The sequence below is a fragment of the Bos grunniens genome, chromosome 10 (assembly GCF_055505025.1).
Source record: "Bos grunniens cultivar Pamir isolate PY7600 chromosome 10, Bosgru_T2T1.0, whole genome shotgun sequence".
Taxonomy (NCBI): Eukaryota; Metazoa; Chordata; class Mammalia; order Artiodactyla; family Bovidae; genus Bos; species Bos grunniens.
The window spans coordinates 95,536,783-95,549,889 of NC_141174.1; positions in this window are offsets into that span (position 1 = coordinate 95,536,783).

Genomic DNA, 13,107 nt, shown 5'->3' on the forward strand with positions numbered 1-13,107 from the left:
TGCAAAACTTATTCTATACATTATTAGTTCTTCTTTCTTGGTTCTCTTCCTCTGCTCAGTAAAACACAAAATTTGGCCCCATAGTAAAATATAACAAAAGATTTGGGAAGTGATGAGTTTTGGGGATTTATTGCCTTTATTTTTAATATAATTTGTTCAATTATGCTCATATACTTTAATTTTTAATAGTGACTATATTTCCCATGTTTCCTGTGTAGCTCAGTCAGGAAAGCATCTGCCGACAATGCAGAAGACCTGGGTTCAATTCCTGGGTTGGGAAGTTCCCTGGAGAGGGAAATGGCAACCCACTGCAGTATTCTTGCCTGGAGAATCCCATGGACAGAGGAGCCTGGCAGGCTACAGTTCATGGGATTGCAAGAGTCAGACACAACTTAGTGCTATCTTTCCTTTTCCTTAGTGACCGTATTTAATAACTGACTTGCAAATTCCTGAAAATTTAACAATCAGATCTTACAAACTAGTTGAAGCTGGATCCAACTCTCCTTTGACACTACTCTAGAAAGGACTTCCCTGACTCCCTCCCTCATCTCTCTGTCTTCCCCATAGTCGAGTCCTGAAAGGATCGGCCTGAGTTTAATTAAGGGGAAGAAGAGAAACAAAAAAGAAAAAGCAATAATAATGTAGAATAAGTTTTGGAAGTCTCAATTCTCTGAGTCCTACTTGGGGGGGAAAGTGAGTTAATTCTTCAACGTATAGACGTAGTAGGAAAACCAAATACAAGGTGGAAGACTAGAGGCGGACAGTAAAGAGAGAAAAATCAGTGAACCAGGGAAGTTGCTCAGTCGTGTCTGACTCTGTGATCCCATGGACTGTAGCCTACCAGTCTCCTCCATCCATGGAATTTTCCAGGCAAGAGTACTGGAGTGGGTTGCCATTTCCTTCCCCCGGGAATCTTCCCGACTCTTTGCGACCCTGTGGACTACACAGTCCATGGAATTCTCCAGGACACAATACTGGAGTGGGTAGCCTTTCCCTTTTCCAAGGGATCTTTCCAACCCAGGGATAAACCCAGGTCTCCCGCGTTGCAGGCTGAGCTTTACCAGCTGAGCCACCAGGGAAGCCCAAAGAAAGAAAAGCAAAAGGTAAAATGATTGTTGAAGGAGAACGGTGACAGAAAGAAGTAACGACCACGCGCCTGGGGCTGGGTAGCTGTGGTCCCTTTGCCTGTGTATAATCTTCCTCAACTGAGGCTCACCAACGGTGACTATTTCTTTCGGCATGTAACTGGCTTGTAAAATGATTAACTAGAACTCAACTTTGAACTGCCACAAAGAAATCATGTTATAAAGAGCCAGTTCTAGATGCAGGGCCTTCTGCCCCTGAGTCATGAGCTTCGGTCTTTCTACCTGGAATGTCCTTTCTTCCTTCTGTGTCTGGAAAACAGTTCAACCTCCCCTCATATCATTTATCACTTTCCTCTACTGAACCTCTCCTTTCATTAGTATTGCCCACAGTGTGAAAATTTAAGCTAAAGGATACACAATCGTATTTTTTTTCACTATACAGATGATGCAAGAAGAAACCAACGTTCACCTATGGTCTAATTACGCTGTATCAATATTTAATTCTGGTAGTTATCATATAGGAAAGATGTCACACCTGTAATAAAAATAAGTGGAAGTGCCAAGCCATAAAATGAAGAAAGGCTAACCTTATAACACAAGGAGCTGGAACAACAGGACATGCATATGGAAAAAAGAAAAGAATCTTGTCCCCAACCTCAATACATACACACAAAATAATCTGAGATAAAACATAGAATGAAATGTAGGGTTAGAACCATCATGTTTCCAGAAGAAAACAAGGGAAAGTATCCTCATGACTTTGGCTTAAGCAAAGATTTTTAGCGTAAGACCAAAGAGCACTGCATTGGGGTGTGTAGTGTCCTCTCCCACAAACTCATAGCCTTCCAGGAACCTCAGAATGTGACCTTATTAGGAAATGGGGTTGTTTTGTTGTCATTATATAACTTAAGCTGAGGTCAAGTGGAATAGGGTAGGCTCTACTCTAATCTGACTAGTGTTCTTACAAGAAGAGGAGAAGAAACACAGAGAAAGAGATGTACAGGGAGAACACCACTGGATAATGGAGTGGAGATTGGAATCAAGGCAACGAATGACCAGGACTGTCAGGAACAGCAGAAGCTAAGAGAAAGGGATGGAATAGATTCTCACCTGGAAGCTTTGGAGAGAACCTGTCCTGGCCAACACCTTGATTTTAGACTTCTGGCTTCAGAATTGTGAGATAATGAATTTCTATTATTTTAAGCCATCCTGTATGTGGTAATTTATTATGACAGCCTTAGGAAACTAATGTAAGCACTAACCATACAGAAAAAAATCTATACACCAGACATCATCCAAATTAAAACCTCTTGGCTGATAAAAAGACATTAGTAATAAAATGAATAGGCAAGCCAGAGACACATTAAAAATTATTTATTATAGATATATCTGACAAAAGCTTCACATTCAGAATGTGTAAAGGACTCCTACAAACAAACAATTAAAATACAAGTAGCCAAATTGGCAAGTGGGAAAAAGTTTGAACAGACACTTCAAAAAAAGTACAGCCAAAAAGCATACAGAAGGTGCTTAGTATCCTTAGCCATGAGGGAAATGCTAATTAAAACCACAGTGAGGACTTCCCTCGTGGCACAGTAGGTTAAGTATTCGCCTGCCAATACAGGGGACACACGAGTTCGATCCCTGGTCTGGGAATATCCCACACGCTGCAGAGCAGCTAAGCCTGTGCACCACAGCTACTGAGCCATTCTCTGGAGCCCACGGCTGCAACTGCCAAGTCCATGAAGTAGTCCACGAGCAATCACTTCAGCCTCTGCACCTGCAGCCCGTGCTCTGCAACAAGGAAAACCATACCACGAGAAGACTGCATATTGCAACGAAGAGTAGCCACCACCCTCCATAACAAAGAAAGCCTGCACAAAGCACTGAAGACCCAGCGTGGCCAAAAATAAATACATAAATACAATTGTTTTAAAAAAGCACAATAAAATACTGTTTCACGCCCACCAGCATGGGTAATACATAGAAGACTGACAGTATCAACTGTTGGTGAAGATACAGAACAAACGGAGCTTTCATATGTGGCTGGTAGGAGTACAGAAAGGTAATTTCTTATAAACATATACCTACCATAAGCCTCAGCAGTTGTACTCTAGGTATTTTCATAAGAGAAATGAAAACATACATCCACAAAAAAGACTTCAATGAGAATATGAATAGCAATCTCTTTATAATAGCCTCCAAAGTGGAAATAAATATTTGTCCACAATGAATGGACTAAATAAATTTGGTATATTCATACATGTAATAGTACTCAGCAAAAAAAGGAATTAATATAAACCACATAAGTGAATCTTAAAAGCATCAAACTTACTAAAAGAAGCCAATTTAAAAAAGATACATATTATATGATTCCATTTGTATGAAACAGCACTCTGTGGTGTAGAGAAACTACTCTACATGATGGAAATCAGAAAATCTTTGTCTGGGGGTAGGTATCAAGGAAAGGACAGAAGCAATGGAAATATTCTTTATCCTGTTTTAAGCAGTGATTTCCTGAGTGTAAATATATTGTTAAAATTATTGAATTGCATCATTAACTACATCAAAATTCTGGTTAACCTTTTGTGGCTAGGATTTTTGTGTCCTTCAAAAGAGCTGGCTTAAAACTCAACTTTCAAAAAACTAAGATCATGGCAAATAGATGGGGAAACAAAACTTTATTTTCTTGGTTTCCAAAATCACTGCAGATGGTGACTGCAACCATGAAATTAAAAGACACTTGCTCCTTGGAAGAAAAGCTATGACAAACCTAGACAGCATGTTAAAAAAGCAGAGACATTACTTTGCCAACAAAAGTTTGTCTAGTCAAAGCTATGGTTTTTCCAGTGGTCATATATAGATGTGAGAGTTGGACTATAAAGAAAGTTGAGTGCTGAAGAATTGATGCTTTTGAACTGTGGTGTTGGAGAAGACTCTTGAGAGTCCCTTGGCCTGCAAGGAGATCAAATCAGTCAATCCTAGAGGAAATTAGTCCTGAATATTCATTGGAAGGACTGACGCTGAAGCTGAAGCTCCAATACTTTGGCCACCTGATGTGAAGAACTGACTCATTGGAAAAGACTCTGATGCTGGGAGGGATTGGGGGCAGGAGGAGAAGGGGACAACAGAGGATGAGATGGCTGGATGGCATCACTGACTCAATGGACATGAGTTTGAGCAAGCTCCGGGAGTTGGTGATGGACAGAGAAGCCTGGTGTGCTGCAGTCCATGGGGTCGCAAAGAGGCAGACACAACTGAGCAACTGAACTGAAATTTGTTTATGTGACTGTTTCAATTATACACAAAAAAGACCCCTACCATGTGTAAATTTGCAATTTTATGAGTCCAAAAATCAATTAAAATCTATATTTTTATTATATATCAACTATGTAAATTATACTTTTAGGATTTGAGTTATTACCATTTTTATACCTACCACTCCCATTTTCCTCCTATAGGTTGTGTATGCTTTTTTAAGAAATATAGAAATTTACAATAGTTAAAAAGATCCACTACATACTGAGCTGAACTCTAAGTTATATAATATCATTATATGTAAATTATCCCTTAATGAAGGAAAGATATTAAACAATTATACAGTTCTTCAGTAGCAAGGTCAGGTGGTGGCTTGATATGATTGATACCCTCTTATTTCCTCAATCCCTCTCAGTTCAGTTCAGTAGCTCAGTCATGTCCGACTCTTTACGCCCCCATGAACCACAGCACACCAGGCTTCCCTGTCTATCACCAACTCCTGGAACTTGCTCAAATTCATGTCCATTGAGTCAGTGATCCCATCCAACCATCTCATCCTCTGTCATTCCCTTCTCCTCCTGTCCTCAATCTTTCGCAGCATGAGGGTCTTTTCCAATGAGTCAGTTCTTCACATCAGGTAGCCAAAGTATTGGAGCTTCAGCTTCAGCATCAGTCCTTCCGTTGAATAATGAGGACTGATTTCCTTTAGGATTGACTGGTTTGATCTCCTTGCAGGGCAAGGGACTCTAAAGAGTCTTCAACAACACAGTTCAAAAGCATCAAATCTTTGGCGCTCAACTTTCTTTACAGTCCAACTCTTAGATCCGTACATGATTACTGGAAAACCATAGCTTTGACTAGACAAACCTTTGTTGGCAAAGTAATGTCTCTGCTTTTTAATATGCTGTCTAAGTTTGTCTAGGTTTGTAAGCTAGGGCTGCCCAGGTAACACTAGTGGTAAAGAACCTTCCTGCAAATGCAGGAGATGTAAGAGATGTGGGTTTGATATCTGGGTTGGGAAGATCCCCTGGAGGAGGAAATGGCAACCCACTCCAGTATTCTTGCCTGGAAAATCCTATGGACAGAGGAACCATGGGGTCGAAAAGAGTCGAACATGACTGAGTGACTAACACTATTACTATAAGGAGGTTTGTTATAGCTTTTCTTCCAAAGAGCAAGCATCTTTTAATTTCATGGCTGCAATCACCATCTGCAGTGATTTTAGAGCCTAAGAAAATAAAGTCTGTCACTGTTTCCATTGTTCCCCCATCTATTTGCCATGAAGTGGTTGGACCACATGCCGTGATCTTTGTTTTTTGAAAGCTGAGTTTTAAGCCAGGTTTTCACTCTCCTCTTTCATTTTCATCAAGAGGCTCTTTAGTTCCTCTTTGCTTTCTGTCATAAGGGTGGTGTCATCTGCATATCGGAGGTTATTGATATTTCTCCTGGCAATCTTGACTCCAGCTTGTGCTTCTTCCAGCCCAGCGTTTCTCATGATGTACTCTGCATAGAAGTTAAATAAGCACAGGGTGACAGTACACAGCCTTGACGTACTCCTTTTCCTATTTGGAACCAGTCTGTTGCTCCATGTCCAGTTCTAACTATTGCTTCTTGACCTGTATACAGATTTCTCAGGAGGAAGGTAAGGTGGTCTGGTATTCCCATCTCTGAAGAATTTTCCACAGTTTGTTGTGATCCTCATAGTCAAAGGCTTTGGTGTAGTCAATGAAGCAGAAGTAGATGTTTTTCTGGAACTCTCTTGCTTTTTCAATGATCCAATGGATGTTGGCAATTTGACCTATGGCTCCTCTGCCTTTTCTAAATCCAGCTTGAACATCTGGAAGTTCTTGTTTCACGTACTCTTGAAGCCTGGCTTGGAGAATTTTGAGCATTACTTTGCTAGTGTGTGTGATGACTGCAATTGTGCGGTAGTTTGAACATTCTTTGGCATTGTCTTTCTTTGAGATTGGAATGAAAACTGACCTTTTCCAGTCCTTTAGCAAAGGAATTTTCCAAATTTCGTGGCATACTGAGTGCAGCACTTTCACAGCATCATCTTTTAGGATTTGAAATAGCTTAACTGGAATTCCATCACCTCCACTAGCTTTGTTTGTAGTGATGCTTCCTAAGGCCCACTTGACTTCACACTTCAGAATGTCTGGCTGTAGGTGAGTGACCACACCATTGTGATTATCTGGGTCATGAAGCTCTTTTTTGTACAGGTCTTCTGTGTATTCTTGCCACCTCTTCTTAATATCTTCTGCTTCTGTTAGGTCCATACTGTTTCTGTCCTTCTAGTCTTTCCCATTCTGTTGTTTTCCTCTCTTTCTTTGCACTGATCACTGAGGAAGGCTTTCTTATCTCTCCTTGCTATTCTTTGGAACTCTGCATTCAGATGCTTATATCTTTCCTTTCCTCCTTTGCTTTTCATGTCTCTTCTTTTCACAACTATTTGTAAGGCCTCCCCAGACAGCCATTTTGCTTTTTTGCATTTCTTTTCCATGGGGATGGTCTTGAACCCTGTCTCCTGTACAATGTCATGAACCTCATTCCATAGTTCATCAGGCACTCTATCTATCAGATCTAGTCCCTTAAATCTATTTCTCACTTCCACTGTATAATCATAAGGGATTTGATTTAGGTCATACAGAATGGTCTAGTGGATTTCCATACTTTCTTCAATTTAAGTCTGAATTTGGCAATAAGGAGTTTATGATCTGAGCCACAGTCAGCTCCCGGTCTTGCTTTTGCTGACTGTATAGAGCTTCTCCATCTTTGGCTGCAAAGACTATAATCAATCTGATTTTGGTATTGACCATATGGTGATTATATTATAGGGGGAAAATAATCTTAAGAATCCTTACAAAACCCTCATAATCATGTTACAATATTGTTGCTTTTTCATGTCATCATAAATGATAAAATGTTGTAGTTCTCTTTCTTAGACAGATGATCAGTGTATAACTGTTTCCCCTAACTGGGACATTTTGCATTTTCCCTTCTAAAAAAATGTATTATTCATGGTCCAGTAGAGCTAAGCAATGAATAACTATAATAGTAAAGATCACACACAATAGCAACACCTTGCAGGCATCCTGGGGCAGTGGGTCAGGGAGGGTTGTTATGATTTATTACTAGGCATGTCTGATCCTCTGTTTCTCATTTTTGAAATGCTGAATGTTTTTGCAGTCATCTTTTGCTGATTTTATGGACTTCATTATATTTTTTTGTCTGTTATCAGAATAACAGATGCTATTAGTTATTTTTCAGATTTTTAAAAAATGAAGTATTAATTGCATATTAGGCTACTATCTTAACGACTTCCCAGGTGGCACTAGCAGTAAAGAGCCTGCCTGCCAATGCAGGAGACGTAAGAAATGCAGGTTTGATCCCTGCGTTGGGAAGATCTCCTGGGGAAGGAATGGCAACTCACTCCAGTATTCTTGCCTTGAACATCCCATGGACAGAGGAGCATGGCAGGCTACAGTCCGTATGGTGGCAAAGAGTTGGAAAGGATTGATTTACTTAGTGTGCACACGTGCAGGCTACTATCTTAAATTTCAGAGTACTTTTAACTTTCTGAAGTACTTTCATATCTATTCTATGTATGCTATTTTAAAGTAAAATTGAACTTCTCTATTAAATTCTGTACTAAGAAGGGCATAGCCTGTAGGAGTTGTGCTTGGCAAATTTCTGCAGTGAATCAACTATAATGTGACTGCAGAATAAATTTAGGTACTGAACCAACATCTAATCCTGGGCAAACTTGTCTGTTTGTTTTCCCACATTTTGCAGTTTTTGAGAAAGGGTCTCACGTATCCCAATTTTTCTGATTGCATAATATTCTCATTCAATTTTCAATTCACAAAACAGTTCTGATTTGTGCTAAACACCATATAAACTGTTTGGGTTGATGAACATCAACATTTTTTCTTTTTAAATACAAATCATTGAGAAAATGAATGTTCTTTTAGGAAAATGTATTTTAAAATACTTACCATGAAATAGTCAGTGAAATATTTTATCTATCTTTATTGTGGGAGGTGGTAAATAAAATAATAAAGTGAAATGTGGGTTTACTCTCTTAGATATTCAAGTTGTATTGTATTTATGATTAGTCAAACCTTCCATAAAAGTCTCAAATCGTATAGTTCTGGGATCCAGAGTAACCAGGATAGTTAGGGAGTTTGGGATGGACATGTACACCCTGCCATATTTAAAATGGATGACTGATGAGACCTACTGTATAACTTACGGAACTCTGCTCAACATTATGTGGCAGCCTGGATGGGGGAGGAGTTTGGGGGAGAATGGATACATGTAAATATATGGTTGGGTCTCTTCACTGTTCACCTGAAACTATCACAACTTTGTTAATCAGCTATGCTGCTGCTACTGCTGTTAAGTCGCTTCAGTCGTGTCCAACTCTGTGCGACCCCATAGATGGCAGCCCACCAGGCTCTCCCGTCCCTGGGATTCTCCAGGCAAGAACACTGGAGCGGGTTGCCATTTCCTTCTCCAATGCATGACAGTGAAAAGGGAAAGTGAAGTCGCTCAGTCATGTCCTACTCCTAGGGACCCCATGGACTGCAGCCCACCAGGCCCCTCCGTCCATGGGATTTTCCAGGCAAGAGTGCTGGAGTGGGTTGCCATTGCCTTCTCCATAATCAGCTATAGCTCAATACAAAATAAAAGGTTAAAAAAATAAAGTATCCTGGGTAGAATGGAGATGATATGAAACTATAGGCAGGAAAAAATTTTCATTATAAAAGCCACATATATTGTGTAGCTATAAAATCCTGAGACTTCTTTTTCAAAATCCACACTTCCAAGCAATTCTCGTTACATTACAGATTGTACATACTCCACTTCCTGCTTAGTGCCTGAGCCTTATTCCACGCTGCTCTCCCCTGACTCCCCAGCTCCAGGCGCAGAAGCCTCCTGGGATGTCTCAGCCTTTGCACTTGTGTTCATGTTGTAGGTCTTAGGTCAAATGTCACCTATTCAGAGAGGTGGTCTCTGACCATGGTGTCTAATCAGCACCCTCTTTCTTTCAGGCACAGATCACTCTCTGAGTTATCTCATTTATTCATGTACTTGTTTATCATCTGCCTCATCCATTAAGACGAGAGGGCAGTAAAGGAAGGGCCCTAATTCCCAGCCCTCCTCCAGGGCATTGATCCTCATGAACATTTGTGACATGGAATATATGCTATTAGTCAGCTGCTGGTGGCTCAGACAGTAAAGCATCTGCTTGCAATGCAGGAGACTGGGTTCTATCCTTCAGTCAGGAAGATCCCCTGGAGAAGGAAATCGCGACTCACTCCAATACTCTTGCCTGGAAAATTCCACGGATGGAGGAGCCTGGTGGGCTACAGTCCATGGGGTTGCAAAGAGTCGGATACGACTGAGCGACTTCACTTTCACTTTCATATACGCTATTGGATATTCAAAACAAATTTAGGTCCTGAAATTTGAAATTTTCAGTGCCTAATGGAAATCTGAGGTGGTCAAGCTGACACTCTACTTTTAATTCACCTTAGAGATCAGGGGCAGCGGCCGAGAGGAGCTACTCTATGTCCGAAGTCAGGGGCAGTGGCCGAGACAAGCTACTGCATGCCCAAGGTTAGGGCGGTGGCCGAGAGGAGCTACCCCACGTTCAAGGAGCGGTGGCTGCTCAGGTGCAGGAGGGCTGAGAGGGGCTACTCCACATTCAAGGTCAGGAGGGGCGGCAGTGAGGAGATACCCCTTGTCCAAGGTAAGGAGGAGCAGCTGGGCTTTGTTGGAGCAGCCGTGAAGAGATACCCACGACCAAGGTAAGAGAAACCCAAGTAAGACAGTGGGTGTTGCAAGAGGGCGTCAGAGGGTAGACAAACTGAAACCATGATCACAGAAAACTAGCCAATCTGATCACATGGACCACAGCCTTGTCTAACTCAATGAAACTAAGCCATGCCGTGTGGGGCCACCCAAGATGGACAGGTCATGGTGGAGAGGTCTGATAGAATGGTCCACTGGAGAAGGGAATGGCAAACCACTTCAGCATTCTTGCCTTGAGAACCCCATGAACAGTATGAAAAGGCAAAATGATAGGATACTGAAAGAGGAACTCCCCGGGTCGGTAGGTGCCCAATATGCTACTGGAGATCAGTGGAGAAATAACTCCAGAAAGAATGAAGGGATGGAGCCAAAGCAAAAAAAAAAAAACAAAAAACAAAACCCAGTTGTGGACGTGACTGGTGATAGAAGCAAGGTCTGAGGCTGTAAAGAGCAATATTGCATAAGAACCTGGAATGTCAGGTCCATGAATCAAGGCAAATTGGAAGTGGTCAAACAGGAGATGGCAAGAGTGAACGTCAACATTCTAGGAATCAGCGAACTAAAATGGACTGGAATGGGTGAATTTAACTCAGATGACCATTATACCTACTAGTGTGGGCAGGAATCCCTCAGAAGAAATGGAGTAGCCATCATGGTCAACAAGAGGGTCCGAAATGCAGTACTTGGATGCAATCTCAAAAATGACAGAATGATCTCTGTTCGTTTCCAAGGCAAACCATTCAATATCACAGTAATCCAACTCTAGGCCCCAACCAGTAATGCTGAAGAAGCTGAAGTTGAACGGTTCTGTGAAGACCTACAAGACCTTTTAGAACTAACACCCCAAAAAGATGTCCTTTTCATTATAGGGGACTGGAATGCAAAAGTAGGAAGTCAAGAAACACATGGAGTAACAGGAAAATTTGGCCTTGGAATATGGAATGAAGCAGGGCAAAGGCTAATAGAGTTTTGCCAGGAGAACACACTGGTCATAGCAAACACCCTCTTCCAACACCACAAGAGAAGACTCTACACATGGATATCACCAGATGGTCAATACCGAAATCAGACTGATTATAGTCTTTGCAGCCAAAGATGGAGAAGCTCTATACAGTCAGCAAAAGCAAAACCAGGAGCTGACTGTGGCTCAGGTCATGAACTCCTTATTGCCAAATTCAGACTTAAATTGAAGAAAGTAGGGAAAACCACTAGACCATTAAGGTATGACCTAAATCAAATCCCTTATGATTATACAGTGGAAGTGAGAAATAGATTTAAAGGACTAGATCTGATAGACAGAGTGCCTGATGAACTATGGAATGAGGTTCATGACATTGTACAGGAGACAGGGATCAAGACCATTCCCATGGAAAAGAAATGCAAAAAAAGCAAAATGGCTGCCTGGGGAGGCCTTACAAATAGCTGTGAAAAGAAGCGAAGCGAAAAGCAAAGGAGAAAAGGAAAGATATAAGCATCTGAATGCAGAGTTCCAAAGAATAGCAAGGAGAGATATGAAAGCCTTCTTCAGTGATCAATGCAAAGAAATAGAGGAAAACAACAAAATGGGAAAGACTACAGATCTCTTCAAGAAAATGAGAGATACCAAGGGAACATTTCATGCAAAGATGGGCTCAATAAAGGACAGAAATGGTATGGACCTAACAGAAGCAGAAGATATTAAGAAGAGGTGGCAAGAATACACAGAAGAACTGTACAAAAAAGAGCTTCACGACCCAGATAATCACGATGGTGTTATCACTCACCTAGAGCCAGACATCCTGGAATGTGAAGTCAAGTGGGCCTTAGAAAGCATCACTACGAACAAAGCTAGTGAAGGTGATGGAATTCCAGTTGAGCTATTCCAAATCCTGAAAGATGATGCTGTCAAAGTGCTGCACTCAACATGCCAGCAAATTTGGAAAACTCAGCAGTGGCCACAGGACTGGAAAAGGTAAGTTTTCATTCTGATCCCAAAGAAAGGCAATGCCAAAGAATGCTCAAACTACCACACAATTGCACTCATCTCACATGCTAGTAAAGTAATGCTCAAAATTCTCCAAGCCAGGCTTCAGCAATATGTGAACCGTGAACTTCCAGATGTTTAAGCTGGATTTAGAAAAGGCAGAGGAACCAGAGATCAAATTGCCAACATCCGCTGGATCGTCAAAAAAGCAAGAGAGTTCCAGAAAAACATCTATTTCTGCTTTATTGACTATGCCAAAGCCTTTGACTGTGTGGATCACAGTAAACTGTGGAAAATTCTGAAAGAGATGGGAATACCAGACCACCTGACCTGCCTCTTAGGAAGCAACAGTTAGAATTGGACATGGAACAACAGACTGGAAAAGGAGTACATCAAGGCTGTATATTGTCACCCTGCTTATTTAACTTATATGCAGAGTACATCATGAGAAACACTGGGCTGGAATAAGCACAAGCTGGAATCAAGATTGCCAGGAGAAATATCAATAACCTCCAATATGCAGATGACACCACCCTTATGGCAGAAAGTGAAAAGGAACTAAAAAGCCTCTTGACGAAAGTCAAAGAGGAGAGTGAAAAAGTTGGCTTAAAGCTCAACATTCAGAAAACGAAGATCATGGCATCTGGTCCCATCACTTCATGGGAAATAGATGGTAAAACAGTGGAAACAGTGTCAGACTTTCTTTTTTTGGGCTCCAAAATCACTGCAGATGGTGACTACAGCCGTGAAATTAAAAGACGCTTACTCCTTAGAAGGAAAGTTATGGCCAACCTAGATAGCATACTGAAAAGCAGAGATATTACTTCACCAACAAAGGTCCGTCTAGTCAAGACTATGGTTTTTCCAGTGGTCATGTATGGATGTGAGAGTTGAACTGTGAAGAAAGCTGAGCACCGAAGAATTGATGGTTTTGAACTGTGGTGTTGGAGAAGACTCTTGAGAGTCCCTTGGACTGCAAGG